This window comes from Sorex fumeus, unplaced genomic scaffold, assembly GCF_029834395.1.
Source record: "Sorex fumeus unplaced genomic scaffold, SorFum_2.1 ptg000131l, whole genome shotgun sequence".
Taxonomy (NCBI): domain Eukaryota; kingdom Metazoa; phylum Chordata; class Mammalia; order Eulipotyphla; family Soricidae; genus Sorex; species Sorex fumeus.
In genome coordinates this window covers 15,904,643-15,930,884 of record NW_026606188.1, presented here as the reverse complement: position 1 = coordinate 15,930,884, position 26,242 = coordinate 15,904,643, and the positions used below count along the sequence as shown (strand labels likewise).

General features: G+C 42.5%; 1 pseudogene; it reads left to right on the top strand.

Moving 5' to 3' along the window:
* Window positions 1-14,965: 14,965 nt before the first annotated feature.
* LOC130046083 (tubulin beta chain-like) lies at window positions 14,966-16,673 on the top strand (annotated as a pseudogene).
* Window positions 16,674-26,242: the final 9,569 nt, after the last annotated feature.

The following is a 26,242-nucleotide window of genomic DNA, read 5'->3' as shown; positions in this document are numbered from 1 at the left end:
AAGAGAGAATAACTAGATTTTTAAGATATATACTAAGTTTCCAGTCGTCGCATGATGTTCTCAAGGGTGGCACTGAAGAGTTTCGGTGAAATGGTATCACTCTGCCAAATCCCTCTCTTGACATTGATGATCTCTTCTCTGTTGAATGGTGAGATCCTGGTAGTGAATCCATAATACAGCTCACGGAGGATCCTGATGTATTGAGTTTGAATGCCCTGATTGGCGAGGGCTGCATTGACCACTTCTGACTTAACAGAATCAAAGGCCTTCTTTAAATCAATGAACGTTAGATAGAGTGGCATCTTGAACTCCCAAGAAACCTCAATGAGCTTGTTTATTGTGTGGATATGGTCAATTGTGCTGAATCCTTTGTGGAACCCGACTTGCTCGCATGGTTGTCTTTCATCTAGTGTTCTGCCAATCCTATTCTGGATGACTTGAGTGAACAGCTTGTAGACGACAGACAACAGGCAGATTTGGCGATAGTTACCAATGTCGTGAATGTCTCCCTTCTTGTACAGTAGAACGGTCCTGCTGGTTTTCCATTGGGATGGAAACTTGCATTCAGACAGGTAGCATGTGAAGAGCCAAGCCAGTGTGTTGATGAGTACTGATGGCAGGTTCTTCAGGTGTTCAGGTCTGACCTTGTCTGGGCCAGGTGCTGTTTGTTTCTTAACCAACGAAATGGCGTGTTGGATTTCAGAAAAGAGACCGTTGGAAACAACATATCCATCCTGCAGAATTTGGTATGTGGGCAGGTGGACGTGGCTATCAAAGAGATCTGAGTAGAAGTCATGGATAATCTTCTCCATTGACCTTCTGGAAGATGTGATAGATCCATCAGGACATTGGAGAGCAGTCATGTTGGTGTTGTAGTTGGCAAAGGACAGGCGGGCATTACGAATGTTTTTCCAGGATTCTGCCACATCTACCAGCACTTCTGCTCTTCTCTCTTTGAGGTCTTCCTTGATCACATCTCTGCACTGCTTTGCAGATGTTTGCTTGCAGTTGCCTGAGGCATGCGGCAAACCACGTTGGTGAAAAAGCTCAAGAGTTTTCAGCTGAATCTCACGAAGACGTTTATGAGAAACAGTCTTGTTCCTGACGTTCCATTCGCTCTCAATGGAACGACCATCTCTAAATGCAACAGTTATGTGTACCTAGGTCGAGAAGTCAATATGACGAATGACCTGGCATCTGAGTTGCGCAGGAGGAAGAGAGAGGCTAGAAACGCCTTCAAGAGCGTCGGAGAAACAGCTAAGAGGACGAAGAAATTCCAGCTCCGGGCACATCTCTTCGATTTCACTGTTCTTCCTGCATTAACATATGCCTCAGAGACCTGGGCCTTACCAAAAAAAAGGATGAGAACGCTATTGAGGTCTCCCAAAGAGGAATCGAAAGAGCTATACTTGAAGTATCACACTTCAGTCAAGTGAGAGAAAGAATCTGGAGTTCCAACCTCCATTGATGATCAAGAATCAGGGATGCTGTCTCATTTGCTAAGGCAACGAAAATCAGTTGGGCTGGACACGTAATGAGATTTGGAGATGACCGCTGAACTAGAGCTGGTACCGACTGGATTCCACAGGATGTCAAAAGACCATGTGGCCACCCACCTACCAGATGGTCAGACCTCTTCGTCAAGACCCTGAACAATTGGTTTGAGTCTCGTCGTGTTCCTAGAACAAACAGATGCCATTGGGCTACACTAGCACATAACAGGGACAAACGGAGACATTACTGGCGCCCGCTCGATCAAATCAATGCTTAACGGGGAAGTCAAGTGATTAAGTGATACTAAGTTTAATCATAAAAACACAGAATATAATATATGCTATGTGCACTTTCATTCTTCAAAATTCACTTCAAAATGTAATAGTAGTTCCAAGAAAATGAACAGTGTAAGATAACTCCTTTCATCCTAACATCTCTTTAAAACACATCACTGTCTTTTCTGTCACTTATTGAATGAAAAGAAAAAAAATACAGTTATATCTTCATTTTTTAAAAGAAAAACTTTTCTCCATTTAGTAGTGTGTAAACACAAAAGGACAGCCGGGGTCTATCTCTCCTGCCACTAGTCTCAGGGCGTTTCCCCCACCCAGGGAGCTCCATGGCGATGGGCAGGCGAAGGAAGGAAACAAAGGCCAGGCTGGTTGATCTTAATTGCAGTTTATTCCAATCCTCTCTCCATTCACTCCTGTCTCTCCTATGCCTCCCCCAGCCCACTCTTACAGTCTCATTATATCCCATAAAAGAAATTTATGTCACGGAGGGCCCAGGTTCTCTCAGACCTGTGACCCTCAGGTTCTCTCAACTCTGTGTTCCTCCTACAGAGCCCCTTATATATCTCCTTATATAGATCATGGTAATTAAAGGGTGCAATGCAGTGATGTCATCAAAAGGAGTTACAGAAAGAACATTGAGGCAGCAAAAGATACATTGTTTCTTTGCATCTGCAGGCCAGTAATTTTGGCCTCTGGAAAGAAAATACAAAACCAAGACTGAAACCTGTCTTGGACTACAAGCACTTGGATTTGCATCCCAAAGATGAGTCTAGAGCGAGCCTGGAAAATGCATTGGGCAAAGATCAGGCCTGGTTAGCACCTAAGATCTGCATGTCAAAGACCAGCCAGGTTTCTGTGAGAAAAGGAAAACTGCCTCTTACAATATACTGAAATTGTTTATTGAAAGCAGTTTGAAGGGGAGAAATGTTCAGCCTCATCCAAACTAGTCAGGACACACAGGAAAGTCGCTTCTTGGACAGATTCTCATTTAGCAGATCAACCCACCCCAGAACGGAATCACCTGGGTGTGTTTCTCCTCTCCTTGTCCAATAAACATGTAAGCATAATAATATAAATCATTCTGTATGGATACAGTAAGAAATACTTTAAGCTTAAAGAATTGCTCTCCTAGGGCCATCTCAATTTCAGACTATAGTGCTCAGGCCAGAAAGTCTTTCCTGTCCCTAGCAGGGTCCTAGTCTCGTCATTTCTTTTGGATCATGACAGCATTTGTCTATGATCAAACTCCTAATTTATAGTTAAGAATCGTGGCACTTTGGCCTGGCCCATCTCGATGCTAGGGTAGCACATAGCTTACCTGCTTGCCCTGGTTCATCCAGTCCCTCGTCGGGACCCTGCTTTTGGGGGCGCTATAAAGTGAGGGCAACTGAGGCTTAAGTTGAGAAAGCAGATGCCTGGGAATGAATAATATTCAAAGCCAAAAATTTAAATCCTAAGTTACAAAGCATAATATTAACTGTCTTCCTGTATCTATACAAAAAGGACATTGCACTATTCAAAAGACATAAGGAAAGGATAAAGGCAATATTAACTTACTATACAAGTTCAGTGTCCAAGAAGGATCTGACCTTACAAATTAACAGATTCTGACTTGGGGAAAAGCTGATTAACTGGGTGGGGAAGAGAAAATAGAGAAGTGGTTACCGATAAACAAAGGAATGGGAGTGACTCGGGAGCACTGTGATGGGTATAACCTGATAAACCTATGCTCCTTGTGGCAAGGGAGAAAGGACAAATGAATTGTTATCCTACGTAGTAGTATGAATACAATAGTATTGAGATGACTTTAATTTGACGTGACCCTCCGGAAAATGTTCTAAACTTCTGCTTACCTCTTCTTTCTAATATTAGTTCTTTTCTAGATGAAAGGAAGAGATGAGAGCAGCTCTGTTTGCTGCCCTCATCTGGTTGACATTTCTAAAGTGTTGCTACTTTGGAAATACTGAGAGCACTGACTCCTCAGCACTTTCCCACTCAAGTCTGTCTGGAACTGAAACTGCCTTCACTCCCCCCCCCCCCCCAATTGTGCATTGACTGTAACAACCGGCAGAGGGCACTCTCACTCAGCCAACGTGCGGGAGCTACATAGGCGGTGGGGGTGGGAGAGATACTGGGATCCATGGTGGTGGAAAATGGGCACTGGTGGAGGGATGGGTATTTGATCATTGTATAATCGAAACCCAAGCACAAAAATTTGTAAGTCTACCACTGTACCTCATGGTGTTTCACTAATAAAAATTAATTTAAAAAAAAGTCTGCATTAAATAAATTTGTGTAATTCTGGTATGTTTTAGCTCATACATACCAGAATTACACAAATTTATTTAATGCAGACTTTTTTTAAAATTAATTTTTATTAGTGAAACACCATGAGGTACAGTGGTAGACTTACAAAATTTTGTGCTTGGGTTTCGATTATACAATGATCAAATACCCATCCCTCCACCAGTGCCCATTTTCCACCACCATGGATCCCAGTATCCCTCCCACCCCCACCGCCTATGTAGCTCCCGCACGTTGGCTGAGTGAGAGTGCCCTCTGCTGGAGCGATAGCACAGCGGGTAGGGCGTTCGCCTTACACGCGGCCAACATGGCCGACCCGAGTTCGATTCCTCCGCCCCTCTCGGAGAGCCCGGCAAGCTACCGAGAGTATTCGATATGCCAAACACAGTAACAACAAAGTCTCCAATGGAGACGTTACTGGGCCCGCTCGAGCAAATCGACGATCAACGGGAGGGCCTTTACCTTTACCTTTACCAATTCTGGTATATGAATTTTATATCAATAAAGTTTTAAAATCCCAATTATTGGAATTTTTAAGCTCATGCTAACTGCAACAACAATGAGAACAAGATTACCTGGTACCCGCCTTTAACTGGGAGGAATCCTGAAATTCAGATTGCCAACAAAAAGTAAAATCAAGGCAGAACTCTCCATTACACTGAAGCTAGAAGCATCTTTAAAGATGCAGCACTTGGGAGGGAAACTGGAAACATTGGTGGTGGTAAATGTACACAGGTGAAGGGACTGGTGTTGGAACACTATTTTACTAAAACCCAATCATGAACAACTTTGTAACTGTGTGTCTCACTTTGGTTCAATTTTTTAAAAAAATATTTTTAAAAAATGATGCAATGGAGACACATCCCCTGTTCATAGATAGGGAGGATTAACATTATCAAAATGGTAATACACCCAAAAGAACTCTACAGATTTAATGTGGTCACTATCAGAATATCCATGACATTCTTCAAAGAAATAGACAAAACATTCCTGAAATTCATTTGGAACACTAACCCACACAAATAGCTAAAGCAATCCTTGGGGGAAAGAAGATGGGTGGCGTCATCTTCCCCAACCTCAAACTGTACTACAAACCAGTAGTAATTAAAACAGCATGGTATTGGACTAGAAACAGACCCGCAGACTAATGGAACACAGTTGAATATTCTGTCACAGACTCTCAAATATATGATCTCTTAATCTTTGATAAGGAGCAAGAATTGTGAAGTGGAACAAGGAAAGTCTCTTCAACAAGTGGTGCTGGGAAAAACAGGACAGCTACCTGCAAAAAAAAATGAACACAGACCTCTGTCTAATGCCAGGCACAAAGATCAGATCAAAGTGGATTAAAGACCTCAATATCAGACCTGAATCCAAAGTAAATAGAGGAAAATAAAGGCATAATTCTCCATGACATTGAAGCTAAAAGCATCTTTAAGGATGAAACACCATTGACCAAGCATGTAGAAAGAAACATAAACAAATGGGACTACATTAAACTAAGAAGTTTCTGCAGCTCAAAAGAAACAGTGAACAAAATACAGAGGGAGCCCACAGAATGGGAAAGAATATTTACCCAATACCCATCTGATAAGGGATTAATATCCAGGATATACAAGATACCAGTAGAATTGTACAAGAAAAAAAAAAACTTCAATTCCATCAAAAATTGGGAGAAGAAATGAACAGAAGCTTTCTCAAAAAAATACAAATGGCCAAAAGACACATGAAAAATTGTTCTACATTAAAAAAAATGTTCTACATTGCTAATCATCACGGAGATGCAAATCAAAACAACAATGAGATATCATCTCACACCACAGAGACTGCACACATTGAAAAGAACAAGAACAACCAGTGCTGGCCCAGATGTGGGGAGAAAGAGACTCTCTTTCATTGTTTGTGAGAATGCTGATTGGCCCAGCCTTTTTTGGAAAACAAGATAAGCTTTCCTTCAAAAACTAGAAATTGAGCTTCCACATGACCCAGCAATACCAACTTCTGGGAATATATTCCAAGGATGTGAAAAAGGGCAGTAGAAATGACATCTACACCTGTATGTTCATTTCAGCACTGTCCACAGTAGCCAGAATCTGGAAACAATCTGATTGACGAGAACAGAGGACTGGTTAAAGAAACTTCGGTACATCTATACAGTGGAATACCATGCAGCTGTTAGGAGTGATGAGGTCATGAAATTTACTTATAAGTGGATGATCATGGAGAGTATCATGCTAAATGAATTCAGTCAGAAAGAGAGGGACAGACATATAATGACTGCGTTCATTTGTGGAATATAAAATAACAATATGAGACTGACACACAAGGACAGTAGACACAAGGGTCAGGAATATTGCTCCATAGTTGGAAGCCTGCCTCGAGAGCTGGGGGAGAAGGCAGTTGGGATAGAGAAGGGATCACTAAGTCATTGATGGCTGGAAGGATGGTTCTGGATGGGAGATGTGTGCTGAAAGTAGATTAAGGGCCAAACGTGATAGCCTCTCAGTATCTATATTGCAAATGCCCAAAATGCCATAATGCCATAAAATAAAAACCATAATGTCCCAAAGTGGAGAGAGAGTATGGGGAAAATTGTCTGCCATAGAGGCAGGGGGAGGGTTGGGATGGGTGAGGGAGATACTGGGGATATTGGTGGTGGAGAATGTGCACTGTTGGAGGGATGGGTATTATATTATTGTATGACTGAAACTCAAACATGAAAGCTTTGTAACTGTATCTCATAGTGATTCAATAATAATAAAAGAAAAAAAGGAATGTCAATTGCCAAGCAAGTGGAAGCAGACTGTAAGCAAACAAGACTACTTAAACTATGAAGCTTTTGCATCTCAAAGAAAACAATAACCATAATACAAGGACACTCCACACACCAGGAGAAATTGTTTGCTCACCACTCAATGAGGAAAGAGTCAATATCCTCCCAAGTGTTGCATCCCTAAAGATGCCTCTAGCTTCAGTGTCATGAAGAGGTCTGTCTTGATTTTACTTTTTGTTAGCAAACTGAATTTCAGGATTCCTCCCACTTAAAGGCTGGTACCAGGTGATCTTGTTCTCACTCAGCTGTTGCAGTTAGCATGAGCTTAGAAACTACTCTGGTAATTGTTTTTTTTTAAACTTTATTGATATAAAATTCATATACCAGATATGCAAAGCACTGGTAGAACTTCACTAGACATAATAAACACCAATCCCATCAAAAATATGTGCAAAAGAGATGAACACATTTTCTCAAAGGCCAAAATCCATATGTAAGGAAAAAAAGTTTTATATCACTGATCACCTGGAAAATGCAAATCAAAACAATGATGAGTCAACACCAAAAAGACTGGCATACATCAAAAAGAACAATAACCTGTGTTGACATGGATGCACTCATTATTCATTCTCTGCTTGTAGGAATATTAACTGGCCTAGTCTTTTTTGAAAACAGTGTGGACATTCCTCAAAAATCAAGCTTTCACATGACTTAGCAATTCCATTACTTGAACCGTCCCCAAGGAACCGAAAGTCACAATGCAGAAAAAACATCTGCTCTCATTTGTTAATTGCAGCACTATTAAAAGCCCAAATCTGGAAACAACCCAAGTGCTCAAGAATCCGGAAAGAAACTATGGTACATATACGCAACAGAATACTACTAGCTGTAAGAAAAGATGAAGTCATGCAATTTATTACCATGTAGATGGATCCTGAGAGTATCATGATAAGTAAAGTCAGTCAGAGGGAGCAAGACACAGAATTATCTCTCTCATACAGGATATAAAGAAACATAGTAGTAGAATAACACGCCCAAGGGCAACAGAAATGACAGGTATGACACCTGGTTTTCAGTAGGAAGCGTGCCACAGGTCAAAAAAGAGCACCACTGAAATGGTGGAGGAAAGTGTCACTCTGGAAAAAAATGGGTAGTGAAAGAAGGTTAAAAGGTTACCTGACACAAAGCCAGGCTGGGGACAGGAGGAAAACTGGGGACATTGGTGGAGGGAGGTGGGTAGTGGTTAAGAATTGTGTTGGAACATTGTACCTTGAAACTCAATCATAAATAACTTTGTAGCTTTGTAATTCATGATGATTCAATTTTAAAAGTGAAATAATACAGGAAATTAGGGTCAGACCTTGTCACATTCCTCTGTTGGCTTTAAATAATATATTTTAGATTATTTCTACATTCTGTATTGCTGCTAATTGCTGCTAATTGTAGAAGAACTGTTAATCACTCACATCTACTTCGAAATAGTACTTGGGTTCATAGGTCAGGCAAAGAAGATGTGAGGCTTCTCTCCCCCAAGTTTATACAATAAAGCTATAGTAGTTAACCCACTATGGTACTGGAATAAGAACAGACCCTCAGACGACTGGAACAGAACTGAGAATCCAGAGACAGACCTTCAGATATATGTTTATCTAACCACTGAACAAAAAAACTAAGAGTACTTAGTAGAACAAGAAAAGTACCTTTAACAAATGGTACTTGGAAAACTGGTCAGTTATATGAAAAAAATAAACTCACACCTTGTATAAAAGCCAATTCAAAATAGATGAAAGACCTTAATAGCACATCCTAATTGAAAATTATATTGAAGCATAACCCTCATGGCATTCAATCTAGAGATATCTTCAATGGTCCAGTGTCATTGGCCAAGCAAACTGAAGCAAAGAAACAAGTGGGGCTACATAAAATTAAGAGACATTTATACTGCAAAAGAAACAATGATCAGAATCAAGAAACATCCCCTGGACTGGGAGAAAATATTTTCCCACAATTCACCTAACTAAAGACTAAAAGGTAAAGGTAAAGGTAAAGGCCCTCCCGTTGATCGTCGATTTGCTCGAGCGGGCCCAGTAACGTCTCCATTGGAGACTTTGTTGTTACTGTGTTTGGCATATCGAATACTCTCGGTAGCTTGCCGGGCTCTCTGAGAGGGGCGGAGGAATCGAACTCGGGTCGGCCATGTTGGCCGCTTGTAAGGCGAACGCCCTACCGCTGTGCTATCGCTCCAGTTTAGATAGAACTAAAGACTAATATCCAAATAAATAGAGTGCTTGCAAAACTTAGTAACAACGACAAACAACCCCAACCAAAAATGTGAAGAGATAAACATTTTCTTAAATAAGACATACAAATGGCCAGTAGGTTTATTAAAAAATACTCTTTTTGTCACTTATCATCAGGAAAATGCAGGTTAAAACAACAGTTAAACATCACTTCACAGCAGCAGGACTTTCACACATCAAAGAGGATGAAACCAACCAGTCCTGGCATGGATGTGAGGAATAAGAAACCCTCATTCACAATCGGTGGTAATTTTGACTGGTTTGACCTCTTTGGAAAACATTATGGACATTTCTCAAACAGCTAAGGCTTTTAGGTCATATGACCTGGAAATTCCACTTCTCAGCAGCTACTCAAGGGCTCCAAAACACTGTTTCAGAAAAGATATTTACACTCTTATTGTTCATTGAAGCACTGCTCCCAATGGTGAGGGTTTGGAGGCTGCAGTCTCCAAGAACAGATGGTTGGATAAAAAAACTATGATACATATACACAATAGAGTACTACTCAAAAAAAATACAAAATCTCTAAGAAAAAAAACAAAATCATACAAATTGCTATTACAGGGATGGAAGTAGAGAATATCATGCTGAGTAAAAAGGTTAGTCGGAAGGAGAGACAGGTACAGAATGATCTCTCTGGTACATGGGATATAAAGGAACATAGTATGGGAATGACAAGTAGTCAAATGCAACAGAACCTTAGAACTTGTTTACAGAACTGAGCTTGCCAAGGATAGGAGGCAAAGGGGAGCCCTTGAGGCCTGGTGGAGGGAAATGGACACTGGTGGAGGATGTGATGGACAGTCAATGGACAGCATAAACAGGGCAGAACCTCGGGGTATGACTGCCATGTTGGCAGAAAAGGGACAATTGACCTGGCTGGGCACTTTGAACATGGGGTAATTTATGAGACACTTCTCATATGATCTAATTTTCACCTAAATTCTTTCAGCAAAGCTATTTTTTCAGGGGTTTTGCTGCATGAAGTACTCCAGTAGGTACAGTAGGGAGTGTTGGTGTTCAATACTTCCAGTAGATGCCTGAAACCACAAAGAGTACTGACCACCCCACCACTACCACACACGTTATTTATACAGCTTTTTCTTGTGCACATACCAGTGATAAAGTTCAGTTTATAATAGGCACAGTAGGAGCATAATAGTTAATAATAAAATGAAACCAGAACAATGTGCCACTACAATGAAAACTGCAACAGAAGTTACAAGACTCTGCTTGCTCACAACTCCACCCCCATATCATATTGTACTCAGTGACTTACTGAACTTAGTTCTCTCAAGGTACTTGATATTTTAAAATGACAGTTGAGTGATGAGTAACCGGAACCCTGCAATTAAAAACATAGATAAGGGGGGTTAAGGTAAAATTTAAAAGGTCCTTTTGAATAAAAGAAAGAATCATACATGTGTTCAAGATTAGCTTTTCTTTTTTTAAGATAAAATTGGTTTCAAACTACTCAAGGTGTGGTATAATGGATGAGTGGTTGTCATTTCCCAGCAGGAAGAGAAATGCTAATTTGCTTCTTGAGACTCCCATAAAGGGCAAAGAGATAAGATAATGTGAGACTGTGTCTTTCTGTGCCATTTAATTCATGTGGAATCAAGTAGACTTTTTCTGTTCATTGTTGGAGAGAGAAACTCTCCACCCAATATTTCTCATGCTTTCTGGGAAAGCTCAGGCATGTTCCATACCATTTTGGTGAGCATCTTATTGCCACAGCTGCCTTTCCCACCACTTCCTGGAAGAGCCTGGGCATAGCCAAGTGCTAAGTGAGTCAGGCCACTTGATGGACTTTCTACTTGGTGTCAGCCATGGGCAGAGGGAAAAGATGGGACCTGAAAATCAGATGTTCCTCCCAAAGAGAAAATACCTACGACTTACATCCAAGCACGTGTGGGCAGCTCGAAGCTGTGCCTGGGGGTTCTGGAGCTGTCCAGTGATTTGGACCACAGGCAGCAAATACAACTGCAGCTCCAGGAGGAAGCACAGTTGTGACATCCACAGAAAATACATGTGCAAAAGGATCCATGTTGTAGAGATGGATGTCAGAAACCTGTCTTTATACATGCACAGACACAGAACACATATTCCATTTGGAAAGCTTAATGAGACAAAAGGCAAAATGGAGTAAAACATAAAGAATTCTTAAAGGAGGTGGGCGTACCTAGATCACCCTTGGACCCAGAGTATATGGAGAAGGACAGAGAAGGAACAAAATTGAGTGGGGAAGTAAGAAGAGAGTGTGCATGGGGGTCAAAAACAGGGGAGGGGGCAAGGAGAATCAGGTACGTGTGTGATGTAGCAGTGTGGTATGGCTAAATATCCACATCACAATCAACACTGGGAACATAAGATCCAAACTACAACAACCCAACTTAAAAATGTGCCCATAACGGAGGTGGGGGTGAGGAGGGGTAGAAGTGGGCAAAACTGGGAGGAACCTGAGAACATTGGGAGAGGGAAGTTGACACTGGTGGTGGGATGGGTGCTGGAACATGATATGGTTAAAACTCAACTACGAAGAACCTTTCTAAATCATTGTGCTACAATAAAATAAATCTTAAAAGTAATACTGATATTTGTTGCTATAATAATACTGAAATCAGTAGTTGCTAATTTTGAGGGGTCCAATTTAAAATAAAAACATATGAAATGATGCGCATAAAATGTGCAAGACTCCAGGAGATAATGAGGAGCATGTGTTTACTGGACAGCTCCTGATTTTCACAGCAGACACATACTGCCTCGCTCCCTCCAGAGCTGGGTAAGGCTCTTTGTCTCACTGCCCTTAGCATCGCCAGCATTTTTCTGAACCCCACACACGGCTGCTAAATAAACCACAGAGGAAAGGGAATGTAACAGTTAAAAAAAAATACACGGTCTTCACACGTCTGCTTCTTTCCCAGTGAGACGCCTCAGCTGGGCTACACCACAGGTCTCTGCTGCTTCCCAGTCAGATGCCTCACCTGGGCGACATCACAGATCTAGGCTGCCTTCCCAGTCAGACGCCTCACTACACCACACCACTCATTTCATCACTCTGTCACAGCAACAGCACCGACATTTTGCCTCTTCCCATTACCCACCTACCAACTGTGAGATGGTTCTGGGGCTTCAAGAGCTAAAACTACTAGCTATGATGAGTAAATTCCATCATAAGCCCACATTCACTACAGGGCCTGGGAGTGAGCAAAATTACCAAACAAAAAGTATCAGTCTTTCACAATAACTTGACTGCAAATACTGGTGACGTTTTATGCTCCTTTTTGGCAGGTAGAAATTGCCAGAGCTTCCCAAATGTCACCCGCACTCATGCAAAACTGTATGTGGGCTGCCTGGATATCACTACACAGTTACCCTTGATGATGATGGCTGAAAGTTTCAGTTGGCTCACTGAGATTTTATTTCAAGATTCAGGACAATCACTGTTTAATTTACATGAAAAATATGCAAATTTAGTGCTTCTGGCAGCATCTTGTACTTGTTCTACTCACAAGGAAGATTCTCACACATAGTAGGATTTCTAAAACTAGTATTTGATGAACCAGGGAATGAGGACAGGTCTTGACAGATAGCCAGTAGAGCAAAAGAGGGAGCTGGAGAAACTAACTTCTGAGGAAGCTGTAGATCTGGCAGGAAGTGGCACCAGTCTTTATGCCTGGGTCCTGCACACGAATATTCTTGAATTGGGTTGTTATTGCTTGAAACCAAGCCATCAATAAAAATGACAAAACGCTAATAAAACTTAGACCAATACATTAGAAAATTTAGAGTATCAAGTCATGATTGGTAAAGTAAAAAATAATTTAACAATATTGGCTTCATAAGTGATGGAACAAGTCTATTCAGCAATATCAATGCATAAGAATACTTCAAACAAGTCCCACTTTATTAGGCCAGGGTTTTTGAAAATATGAGGTAGAACATGACAGCTCTGTAGTCTGTGGCCACTTATTGTTCCTCTGATGTGTATCCTGAAATCCCACCCATGAGAGATCACTCTGTATCTGTCCTTTCCTCCTCACCAGCCTCAGCATGATCCCCTCGAATTCCACCCGTGTAGTGGCAGATTGCATGGTGTGTGGTGCTGGCACGTTTTCTGCATAAAACTGATGACAGTATTGTAAACTGCAGTATATCAATAGATTAAAATAAAAGTTCACGGTCACGGTCCTCCTGTTCATCGATTTGCTCTAGCGGGCCCAGTAATGTCTCCATCGGGAGACTTGTTGTTACTGTGTTTTGGCATATTGAATACGTCATGGGTAGCTTGCCAGGCTTTGCCGTGCGGGCAAGATACTCTTGTTAACTTGCCAGTCTCTCCGAGAGGGACGGAGGAATCGAACCCGGCTCAGCTGGGCTGGCTGCGTGCAAGGCAAACGCCCTACCGTTGTGCTATAGCTCCAGCCCTAAAATAAAAGTTATAAATATTAAATACAAATAATTCTATGTAGCAGACAAGTGTACCAGTCTTTATCTTAAAATTATTTCTATTAGAGGAATAAAATCTTTGATAAGAATGACTAAATTACATACCAATTTAAAGATATATACTTTCCAACATATGTTGTCAAGTCACTTGATAAATTTCTATCTTTGGGTCTAGTTTTTTACTATTTTTTAGTGCTGAAAATTGAACCCAGAGTCTCACTCATACTTGGCAAGTGCTCTACCACAGAGATACATCCCTTGCCCTGATCTAGATAAAAAAATATAATAAAATAAAACACCAGCTAAGCAAAAAATTAGGAGAAATCTAGAACAAAGAATATCTACCAGAATTTCAGATCATGTATTTTCCTCATTATGTAACATTAAAAATCTTGTCCTGCATATAAATATTAACTTGGGGGCAGAGGTGACGGTGCAGGGATGAGTCAGGAGCCCAGCCATGGTTTAGTCCCTTGCACCATGTGGCCCCTGAATGTCACAGTAAGTGCTGGAGCCACTGCCCTCTGGTGGTCTCTAGTGCCACAGAGCTAAGAAGCACTGCACCCTTGGGTCCTAGCATTGAGCCTGTGGTTTGGAAGCAGGGTCCTCTGAGTGAAACTTGGGAGTTCATCATTCCCTACCAAAATAAGAAAAGATCAGTTTGCTTTTACCATGACAGAGTAGCCAATTATAAAATAAGAAAACTATATATTAACTATATATTAACACCATCCATCCTCCTGTTGTTCACTGATTCGCTTGAGCAGGCACCAGTAATGTCTCCATTGTGAGACTTGTTGTTACTGTTTTGGCATATCAAATATGTCACTGGAAGCCTGTCAGGCTTTGCCGTGCAGGCAAGATACTTTTGGTAGCTTACTAGGCTCTCCGAGAGTGGCAAAGGAATTGGACCCCAGTCAGCCACGTGCAAGGCAAACGTCCTGCCCACTGTGCTCCAGACCATATATTAACTATAGTAAAAAATATATATATAATCTCAGCAATAAATTTGTTGAAGGAAGATGGTTTTATAAAGGAAACTTGGGAAACTAAGCCCACAAAATAATTGACTTAGTAAGAATCAGATTGTTCTTGAAAAGAAATATTGCTGTAATTCTCTCTAATTCTTGTAAATTTGGTACAACCAAACTCAGAATAATTTTTCAGATAGATATACTTAAAATATACAAGAAATTTTGGAAAAAAAAATAACAGGAACATTTTATCTCACTAAATCTTTAACATACTTACACTCTGCAAAAATCAATTCCAAGAACCTTGCTGTTATGGTGTTTGGACCTCGCTGGTTCAGCCTCTGAGACTTCCAGCCTGAGACCAGCGACAGGAAAAAAAATACATAGTTTTTTGCCCCGTGTACACCTTGAGGCAAGCACAAAATTAAAATAAATTGCAACCATGAGGGAAATTGTTCACATCCAGGCCGGTCAATGTGGCAACCAGATTGGTGCCAAGTTCTGGGAAGTCATAAGTGATGAGCACAGCATCGACCCCACTGGCACCTACCATGGCGACAGCAACCTGCAGCTGGACCACATCTCTGTGTACTACAATGAAGCCACAGATGGCATGTATGTTCCTCATGCGATCTTGGTGGAGCTAGAACCTGGGACCATGTACTCTTTTCGCTCAGGTCCTTTTGGTCAGATTTTCAGACCAGACAACTTTGTTTTTGGTCAAACTGGGGCAGGCAACAATTGGGTTAGGGGCCACTATACAGAGGGGGCAGAGCTGGTTGATTCGGTGTTGGATATGGTGCAGAAGAAGGCTGAGCACTGTGACTGCCTGGAGGGCTTCCAGCTGACCCATTCCCTTGGCGTGGGGCACGGGCTCTGGCATGGGCAACCTGCTCAACAGCAGATCTGTGAAGAATATCCAGAACACATCGTGAACACCTTCAGCGTGGTGCCCTCACCCAAAGTGTCTGATACCGCAGTTGAGCCCTATATATAATGCCACCCTCTGTCCATCACATAGTCTGAACACTGATGAGACCTGCTGCATTGACCACCAGGCGGTTTTGTGCCATCTGTTTTCGCACCCAGAAGCTGACTACACCAACTTATGGGGAAATGAGCCATCTTGTCTCGGCCACCACCAGCAGCATCACTACCTGTCTTGGCTTCCCTGGCCAGCTCAACGCTGACCTCTGCAACCTGGCGGTCAGTAGGGTGACCTTCCCACGTCTCCACTTCGTGCCTGGCTTGGCCCTCTACCAAGCCACAGCAGCTGGCAGTACAGTCCTTGGCCTTGCCCGAGCTCACCAGCAGGCCTTCATGCCAAGGACGTGATGGCTATTTGGGGTCCGGCAGCCACGGCGTGGCTGCCTTGCCGTGGCTGCGTGTTCCGTGGACAGATGTCCATGCGGGAGGTGGATGAGAGATGCTGAGTGTACAGAACAAGAATGCCACATTCCGCCCAGCGCCTTCCTGCACTGCACACGGCGAGGCACGGACCAGACGCTGTCTGCAACACCCTACCCCGTGGCCTGGAGACTGCGCGGCCGTCAGGAGATGTCCGCGCACATCCCTGGGCAGGTCGCGGCCGTGTTCCACCGAGTGCCTCCCTGCACTGCACAAGGTGAGGCACGGACGAGCTGGAGTCCACCTGGCCGGGAGTCACAGGAACGACCTCGCCAGAGTCCCAGCGCACCAGGACGCCGCCAAACAGGAGGATGACTTCGGTGAGGCAGTGGAAGAGGAGACAAGTGCAGAGCCCCGTCACCCCATGCTGCTCAGGGCCCTCAGCTTTTTCCTCAACTACCTTGTTCCTTTCTCTCAGATTTTGCTTTTCCTGCTTACATCTTTTCTTTTTTTTTTTTTCTTCTGTTTCTTTTAGGGGGAGTTCAAACACTGCCTGGCATATGATAGGCACTCAATAAATTCTTGTTAAATGTCTCCTCGTTCTACTCTGGAGAAACTTGTATTTCCTTCTGGTGCCCCCTCTAATCTGCCCAGTTAATATTTTCCTTCTGTTTTCAAGATAATTATCCAAGAACTGGGTCTCATCCAGAACCTACATGGCCACCATTCCAAGTCCTGATGGTAGCCAAAATGAAGAGAAAAGTCAGCTACAGAGTGTCCCTGAGAGCAGGGCTGGGGGATGTCCTTTCACTGAGGTTGAGAGGTGTTTCTGGCTCTCCAGGTCCAAATCCTAAGGGACAGTATTATTTCCATTATCACTCTCCAAGCTCTGTCCTGTGCTATTTCAGATGTCTGGGGTCTGTCCCACTGTTCCATGGAGAATTTTCCCCTCCCATTTAACCTGTGAGCATTGATTGGATTCCTTCCCCTGGTTGGAGCAAAGAGCTCAGGAAGGGGAAGCAGATAGACCAGCCTTGGTCATTAAGTTTCTAGTTTACCATCTATACCTTTTCTTAGAGAACCAGCCTTGTTCTATACATGTGGAAAGGTTTATACTACCACCTCATAGTTTTTGAGTAACTCCCCAGAGGGGAGGGATAGGAGACCCTTCTGTCTTAGGCAACATCTGATTTCTTTCTATTACCCCTTTCTCTTGGTTTTGTCCTACATTTCAAGTTTCTATTTTGTGTTGAGCTTGCTTTTTTTCATATTGAAAAGATGACATTTCCCCATGAGCCAAAAATAAATGTGAATTGAAAAACAAAACAAAACAAAAAGTCAATTCCAATGAAGAGCCAAATGCATAAATGATAAATATTTAAGAATATATCATTTTCTTTACATTAAAAAATTATTACTGAGGTACCAGGAACAACAATGCTGTTAATCACACTTTCTATGAATATACCATTCCAACACCAGGCCTACTAGCGTTTGCTTCCCTCAACCAGTATTCCAAGGATCCCCCTCAAAACTCCCCCTACCCTATCCCTTCAGTAGATAAAAATCTTCATTTTAATTGACTTGCACCATTTGTTATTCTCTTACTATGTTTTCTTATGTCCCATAAATAGGAGAGATCTCTTTTCTCTCTGTGTGTGTGTGTGTGTGTGTATGTGAGTGTGTGAGTGGAGGTGTGTCACCTACATCTATATATGTAGATAAAGAGCTAATCTGAAATACTACAAACAAAACAAACAAACACTGTCCCCCTGTTGTTCATCAATTTGCTCGAGCGGGCCCAGTAACGTCTCCATTTTGAGACTTGTTGTTACTGTGTTTGGCATATTGAATACGTCACGGGTAGCTTGCCAGGCTTTGCTGTGCAGGAGAGATACTCTCGGTAGCTTGCTGGGCTCTCTGAGAGGGGTGGAGGAATCGAACCCGGCTCAGCTGGGCTGGCTGCTGTGCTATAGCTCCATCCTGAAATACTACAAAATTGTAAATAAAATTTTTTCAAGAACAAAATTTTTAAGAAGTATATACTGTCACACTGTCCTCCCACTGTTCATCGATTTTTGCTCAAGCGGGCCCAGTAACGTCTCCATTGTGAGACTTGTTGTTACTGTAATTGGCATATTGAATACATCACAGGGAGCTTGCCAGGCTTTGCCGTGCGGGCAAGATACTCTCAGTAGCTTGCTGGGCTCTCCAAGAGGGGCGGAGGAATCGAACCCTGCTTGGCCGGGCTGGCTGCATGCAAGGCAATCGCCCTACCGCTGTGCTATTGCTCACTTAAAAAATATTATTGACAATTCTTTGTTAATACATTTAAGAATTTACATGAAATACGTAAATTCTATAATTGGAGCGATAGCACAGCGGTAGGGCGTTTGCCTTGCATGCAGCCAACATTGCCGACCCGAGTTCCATTCCTCCGCCCCTCTCGGAGAGCCCGGCAAGCTACCGAGAGTATCTTGCCCGCACGGCAGAGCCTGGCAAGCTCCCCGAGACGTATTCGATATGCCAGACACAGTAACAACAAAGTCTCCAATGAAGACGTTACTGGGCCCGCTCGAGCAAATCGATGATCAACGGGAGGGCCTTTACTTTACTTTACTTAGTAGAAGTGAATTAAGAAAATTTAAAGGGAAAATATGAATAGGCCTATAATAGTACTTAGCGTGTTTTATCATAAGAAAAAGATATTGTTGGAACATTCCAGACCCGCCATCCCTGAGTCCTCACACACAGACCCGGACCCCACCCTCTCCCACTGCCAGACAGTCATCATGCCCAGGCCTGCGCCATTTGCCAACTCCCACCCCCACCCTCCGGGAGGTCTGTAACTCCCCACCACTTACAGCATGGCAGGGGGCGTGGCCTCCACAGCAGAGGCGTGGCCTCTGCAGTAGTGGGAGTGGCCTCAGCTGGATTGGCAGAAGTTTTTTTTCCCATTACCAGAAATCTGGAGTCATATCTCAATATTCATGACCTAAATCCGTGAGTAATATCCTAGCTATCTCAAATGCAATATGCCAATAGTCCACTAGTTTATTCCAATTGCACCAAAATACTAGTGAACACAAAAAGCTCTACAAGACCAATATAAAAGATCACTTCCTCCGAAAGCTTTAGTAGAAGCTCCACATAAGGCACCAAGGAACACCTGAGAGGAAGTACATATTCTAGGAAGGAAAAAGAAGAAGGAAAAAGGGCGACCACCATTAATCAAGCTCATTCAGATTCCTATCTTTCTACAAGAGGGAACAGTGATAGTGAACTGGAAGGTCACACCTCCATACAACCACAGTGTAGCACTGTAGCACTGTCCTCCCGTTGTTCATAGATTTGCTAGAGCAGGCCCAGTAATGTCGCCATCATGAGACTTGTTACTATGTTTTGGCATATTGAATACATCACGGGTAGCTTGCCAGGCTTTGCCGTGCAGGTGAGATACTCTCAGTAGCTTGTCAAGCTCTTTGAGAGGGGCGGGGGAATTGAACTCGGCTTGGCCAGGCCGGCTGCGCTAAAGCAAACACCCTACCACTGTGCTATCTCCTCCGTGATAGCACAGCAATAGCATAGTGGATAGGCCGGGTAGGGCGTTTGCCTTGCACGACTCCAAGACATAGTTAGAATGATGGATGTCACGGATAGACAGCAAGGTTAAAGAAGGAAATAGCATACAAAGGAGCACCCCTTAGATTCACAGCAGACCTATCAGAAGAAACCCTACAAGCCCGAAGACAATAGTGGGAAATAGGAAAAAAAAAACTCATTGAAATGAATGTTTCACCAAGAAAACTTTATCCAGCTAAACACTCACTCAAACTCGAAGGAATAATACACTATTTTGTGCATAAACCACAACCCAGAAACTTCATAGACTTAAAAACCAAACCTAAAAGAAGGACTAAAAGGACTACAGTAAGACAAGAAAAAACCCTACAAGCACAACAAACCTTTATAGAAAGATGACACAAAACCCCATGACAATAATCTCTCTCAACGTCAATGATCTAAATGCACTAATTAACAGACTCTGAGTTGCAAAACAGATTTAGAAACTGAACCCAACATACTGCTGCCTACAAGAAACACATCTGAACAGTCAAAGCAAACACAAACTCAAAGTCAACAGATGGAAAACAATCCTGCAAGCAAACAACTTCCTCAAAAAATCTGGGGTGGCCCTACTAGTATCTGACAAGTAGATTTCAGGTCGAAAAAGATCAGAAGGGACAGCAAAGACCATTTTTTATTAATGAAGGGATATGTAGATTAGGAAGAAATTACACTCTTAAATGTATACGCACCCAATGAGGGACCAGTTAAATACTTACAACAGCTGCTAACAGACTTTAAGGAGGACATTGGTAGCAACACAACAGTAGGAGACTTCAACACCGCCTTATCACCTCTGGATAGATCAAGAAGATAAAAACTCAGCAAAGAAATACTGGCTTTGAAGGAAGAAACAGAAGAGAGAGGGAGAGAAAGAGAGAGAGAGACAGAGAGAGAGAGAGAGAGAGAGAGAGAGCTAATAATACAGGACTTTACATCCCTCCCCAAAGGAATATACATTCTTTTCCAGTGCACACGGAACACTTATCCAGAACAGACCACGTGCTGGGGCATAAAACATACCTCAAGAGAATCAGGAAGACAGACATTATATCAACTACCTTTTCAGACCACAATATACTGAAGATAGAAGTTAATCATGGTGATGCAGAAAACCAAATCAAACACCTGAAAATTAAACAAGTCAATGTTGAACAACGAGTAGGTCAGGGAGGGAAGAAATCAAGGAAGAAATCAAAAGATACCTGGAAACAAATGAGAATGAAGACATGAGCTAACGGAATCTGTGGGATGCGGCTAAAGACATGTTAAGGGAAAAGTTTATAGCGCTGCAAGCATTTCTCAGAAAGGAAGAAAGGGTCCACATAAATAACTTGACTTCACAGCTCAAGATCTTAGAAAAGAACCAACAAAAGGAGCCTAAGCCAGGCAGAAGGAAAGAGATAATAAAACTTGAGCAGAAATTAACAACACAGAAACTCAAAAAACAATCCAAAAGATCAATGAAACCAAGAGTTGGTTCTTTGAGAAAATAAACAAGATTAATAAACCACTAGCAAGACTCACAAAGAAAGAGAGAAAAACTGAATAAACCAAATCAGAAATGAAAAAGGGGATATCACAACAGAAACCGAAGAAATTCAAAAGAACATCAGAGACTCCTTTGAAAATCTATATGCCACAAGACAAGAGAACCTAAAAGAAATGGATAAATTCCTGGATTCCTATAATCACCCAAGGCTAAATCAAGAAGATCTGGAATACCTGAATAGACTTATCAATCACTTGATCACTTGACATCCCATTACTCATTGCTTTGCTTGAGAGGGCTCCAGTAACATTTCCATTCATCCCTGTCACGTACTAGTGTAGCCCAATGGCGTCTGCTTACTCCAGAAACACAAAAGAGCCTCAAATCGATCAATCAGGGTCATGACGAAGAAGTCTGACTATCTCTTAGGATGGTGGCCATACGTTCTTTTGATGTCCCGTGGAATCCAGTCTAGTCCAGTGGTCATCTCCAAATCGCATTAATGTCTAGCCCATTTGATTTTCAATGCCTTGGAAAATGAGAGAGTGTCCCTGATTCTTGATCAACCATGGAGGTTAGATTCCTTCTCTCACTAGAGTAAAGCGTGATACAACAAGCATAGCTCTTTCGATTCCTCTTTGGGAGACCTGAATAGCTTTCTCATCATGTTTTTGTAGGGCCCAGGTCTCTGAGGCATGTGTTAATGCAGGAAGAATGTTGGAGTCGAAGAGATGTGCCTAGAGCCGAAGGTTCTTCGTTCTCTTACCTATTTCTTGGATGCTCCTGAAGGCGTTCCAAGCCGCTCACTTCCTCCTCTGCAACTCAGGTGCCAAATTGTTCGTCATGTTGAGTTCTTGACCTAGGTACCCATAACTGCTGTATTTGGAGATGTTCATTCTGTTGAGAGCAAATGTAACATCAGGAATGAGTCCATTTCTCATCAACAGTGTCTTCGTGAGATTCAGTTGGAGTTCGACCTTTCCACACTCATGGTTGAAGTCGGCCAGCATTTATGCCCCTTGGCTAATGTTTGGTGTTATTAGAACGATATCATTAGCAAAGAGAAGGTGGTGTAGTTGCTGACCATCTATCTTCACTCCCATTCCTTCCCATTCCAGTCATCGCATAACGTTCTCGAGGGTGGTACTGAAGAGTTTCGATGAAATGGTATCACCCTGCCAACCCCCTCTCTTTATGTTGATGATCACTTCCTTATAGAATGGTGAGATCCTGGTAGTGAATCCATAACACAGCTCATAGAGGATGCTGATGTATTGAGTTTGAACGCCCCATTTGGCTAGGGCTACAATGACTACTTCAGTCTCAACAGAACCAAAGGCCTTCTTTAAATCAATGAACATTAGACAGAGCGGCATCTTGAACTCCCGAGAAACCTCAATGAGCTTGGTTAACATGTGGATATGGTAGATCATGCTGAATCCTTCTTGGAACACAGTTTGCTAGCATAGTTTTCCTTCATCTAGTGTTCTGCCAATCCTATTCAGGATGACTGAAGTGAACAGCTTGTAGATGACAGACAACAGGTAGATCGGGTAATAGTTGCCAATGTCGTGGATGTCTCCCTTCTTGTACAGTAGTACAGTCCTGCTGCTTTTCCATTGGGACAGAACCTTGCATTCAGACAGGTAGCATGTGAAGAGCTGAGCCAGCGTATTGATGAGTATTGACGTCAAATACTTCAGATGTTCGGGTCTGACCTTGTCTGGGCTGGGTGCTGTTCACTTCTTTAACGACGAAAGGGCATGTCGGATTTTGGAAGGGAGAACGTTGGGAACGACTTACCCATTCTGCTGAATTTGGTATGTGGGCAGGTGAACGTGGCAATCACAGAGATTCGAGTAGATCTCATGGATAATCTCCACTGCCCTTCTGGAAGATGTGATAGATCCATTTGCACATCAGAGGGCAGTCATCTTGGTCTTGTAGTTGGCGAAGGACAGGTGGGCATTACGAATGCTTTTCCCAGCTTCTGCCGCATCTACCAGCACTGCTGCTCTTCTCTTTAAGGTCTTCCTTTATCACTTCTCTGCACTGCTTTGTGAGCTTGAACGTTCACTTCTGGTTGCCTGAGGCTCACACCAAGCCAACTAGTGAATGAGTTTGAGAGTTTTCAAAGACAGGTGACTTTTTGTGGCTTTCTCTCAGCATTCCTCACACAATCATAGAGGTGCTGAACTAATCAATTTTATTCTTTGTCAATGTTGTCAAAGATGGCATCTTCCCGTGTTGCCTCAATAGTGCCAAAGAGCTCCCAGTTGGTGGTCATTCTGGGAGTTCTCTTCTTAAACTATGCAGTCCTTTCTCCCTGCTCTGTGAAGTAGAATTTTGCACGAAGGAGGTGGTAGTCCGATCCCATTTGAAATTTTGGGACAACAGTGACATCGCTCAAGTAAAATCATAGATTGAATATGACATGGTCAATTTCAATGTGAAACTGTCCCCCAGGAGGTTCCCATGTCCAACCTTTAGATTCGGCCTTCTGGAACTGTGAGTTACTATGGATGGTCTTGGTTGATACGATGAACTCAGTCTCTCACCCTGTTTGTTCTATTCTAGACCTTGGGTCCCAAGTGGAGTTCTTTGGCTGATCTTCTCGGTCCTATCTTGGCATTAAAATCACCAACAATGATATTGTAGAAGGCGTGGTCTTTATAGAACTTCTCCAGCTCCATGTGGAACTTCTCAGTTTCTTCTTCATCGTAATTGGATGTTGGTGCATAGACAACGAAGATAGAAACTGCCGGCAGTGAGCCACATCTATTCAAGTGTTATCATCCGATTCGGGTTGTTAGGCATTTGAATGAATCAATGCTCATGGCCAAGTTCGTGTTGACAAGGACACCAACACCACCGACTCTTCTTTTGTCGCATGTTCCAAGGAACAGTTCTTCTCCAGTGTCGAAAATGGCATGATGTAGTTGATGCCTTCTCGTCTCAGTCAGACCAATAAAGTTGTACTTGATCTTCCACGCTTGCATCCTCAGGTCTTTGATGGATGCATCCAATGCCAGCATACGTGTATTGAAAATACAGTCATTTTAATCCTTCTTTCTTTTGGCAGCCTAGTTCGGCTTTGAGATTTTATCAGCCTCTCCTTGCTCATACTTCTTAATGCTGCTGTATTAGGGGCTCTTTCAGGGTTCGGGGAATGAGACCCATTGTATTTGCTATTTTTGGCATATCGTATACGCCATAATAGCTTGCCAGGCTCTGCCGTGTGGGCGGGATATTCTCGGTAGTTTGCTGGACTCTCTGAGAGGGATAGAGGCTTTTAGTGTGGCCTCTAATTGCCCTTGCAGGTGTTCCTATGGTTCAAGCCATATTTGAACCCCAGCAAATATGGTGCGGTAATAATGAAAAATGTGTATTACGTGTCTTATGATGTTTCCGGAAAGCAGCGTAGAGTGTGGCGGCAGCTGGGTAGTGGAGGTAGTGGAAGTCGGCCAATGAGGTATTTATCTGGCTCCGGTAGGGTGGGTCTTCTGAGTGTGATCTCTGGGTCGCGGAGATTGGTGGAAGCAGGCAGAGGATCTCTGTTTCTGGGTCCCATTGAGTCTGGCATCCAAGGTCACAAAGTTCTGCTTTACCTAGTCCTGTGGGGATTCACTCATGAGTCAGGCTCAGACAGAATGGTCTGGAAAGCAGCCTGGAGCATGCCGGCGGCTGGGTAGTGGAGATAGTGGAGGTCAGCCTATGATGTATTTATCTGGCTTCAGCAGGATGGTTCGTCTGGGAGTGATCCCTGGAATCTTCGGATTACACCCAGACCTATCAATATTGAGGAAATTAAAACTGTAATTAAAAGTCTTCACCTCCAAAAAAGCCCAGGTCCAGGTGGATTCACTAGCGAATTCTTCCAAGCATTTAAAGAGGACCTATTGCCTGCCAGTCCTTCTCAAGCTTTTCCAGGAAATTGAAGAAACAGAAACTCTCCCAAACAGTTTCTATGAGGCTCATAGCTCCCTAATACCAAAAGCATACAAAGACACTACAAAAAAAGAAAACTACAGGCCAATATCCCTGATGAATACGGATGTGAAGATTCTCAACAAAATATTAGCAAATAGAATTCAACAACTCATCGAAAAGATCATAAACCACGACCAAGTGGGATTCATCCTGGGGATGCAAGGACAGTTTAACATTCAGAAATCAATTAACATAATCCATTATATCAACAAAAAAAGATAAAAACCAGAGATGCAGAGAAAGCATTTGACAAGGTCCAGCACCCGTTCATGATGAAAACTCTGCCAAAATGGCTATTGAAGGAACTTTCTTCAATATAGTCAAAGCCATCTACCACAAGCTTATGGCAAGCAACATCCTTAATGGGGAAAAACTAAGAGCCTTCTCTCTAAGATCAGGGACAAGACAAGGATGCTCACTCTCACCACTTCGGTTCAATATAGTACTGGAAGTACTTGCAATAGCAATTAGGTAAGAAAAATATATTAAGAGAATTCAGGTAGAAAAGGAAGAAATCATGCTCTCATTATGTGCAGATGATATGATACTATATTTAGAGAACCCTAAACCCTCTACCAAGAAACTCCTAGAAACAATAGACTTGTATAGTAAAGTTGTAGGCTATAAAATCAATGCTCAAAAGTCCATGACTTTCCTATATGCAAATAATGAGAGAGAAGAAAGTGACATTAAAAAATCTATCCCGGATAAATGGGACTATCTTAAACTAAGAAGCTTCTGCACCTCCAAAGAAAGAGTGACCAAAATACAAAGACAGTCTACAGAATGGGAAAGGATATTCACCGAATACACATCTGACAAGGGGTTGATAACAATGATATACAAAATACTGGTGGAACTCCACAGGAAGAAAACATCCAACCCCATCCAAAAATGGGGCAATGAAATGAACAGAAACTTTCTCAAAGAAGAAATCCTAATGGCAAAAAAGCACATGAGAAAATGCTCTACATCATTAATCATCAGGGAGATGCAGATCAAAACCACAATGAGATACCATCTCACACCTCAGAGACTGGCCCACATTCAAAAGAACAAAAGCAACCGATGCTGGCGCGGATGTGGCGAGAAAGGGACACTCCTTCACTGTTGGTGGGAATGCCGACTAGTTCAGCCCTTTTGGAAAACAGTATGGAGGTTTCTCAAAAAATTAGAAATTGAGCTCCCATTTGACCCAG